The sequence below is a fragment of the Brassica oleracea genome, chromosome C1, assembly GCF_000695525.1.
Source record: "Brassica oleracea var. oleracea cultivar TO1000 chromosome C1, BOL, whole genome shotgun sequence".
Lineage (NCBI taxonomy): Eukaryota > Viridiplantae > Streptophyta > Magnoliopsida > Brassicales > Brassicaceae > Brassica > Brassica oleracea.
In genome coordinates this window covers 16996668-16997444 of record NC_027748.1, presented here as the reverse complement: position 1 = coordinate 16997444, position 777 = coordinate 16996668, and positions in this window count along the sequence as shown.

Here is a 777-nt window from a genome sequence, read left to right as displayed (position 1 = left end):
ACGGTCGCTTGGGTTACCCTTACAGAAGATTGACGTATGTGTGAAGAACTGTATGTTATTTTGGAAGGGAGACGATGCGAAGTTGGTCAGTTGTCGGTTTTGTGGAGAAGATCGCTACTACCCAAAGAACGGAAAAGGTAAAAACAAACCGAAACAGAGAATGTTTTACCTCCCAATAGCAGATCGTCTGAAACGTCTATACCAACTTGAGGCGACAGCTTCCAATATGCGGTGGCATAAGGAACATGTAACTCCGGAAGGAGAAATACATCATCCATCTGATGCCATAGCGTGGAAACACTTCAGTGAGTTATATCCTGGATTTGCTGCTGAAAGCCGGAACATTTATCTATGCTTATCAACGGATGGGTTTAATCCGATTGGTATGAATGGCGAAGCACATTCCCTTTGGCCAGTTATTGTAACTCCATACAATTTGCCTCCGGGAATGTGTATGAAAAGAGAATTCTTATACCTTTCGGTGCTAATTCCCGGACCCAAACATCCAAGAAAAAGCTTAGATATTTACCTTCAGCCGCTGATTGAAGAGTTACAGAGTTTATGGAAAGATGGTGTGGAGGCATATGATATTTCAAGGAAAGAAAGATTCATAATGCGAGCAGTGTTGATGTGGACGATAAGCGATTTTCCAGCGTATGGGATGCTTTCAGGTTGGACGACACATGGTCGGCTATCGTGTCCATATTGTCAAGATGAGACAGGTGCGTTCTGGTTACGTAATGGACAAAAACATAGTTGGTTTGATTGCCACAGAAG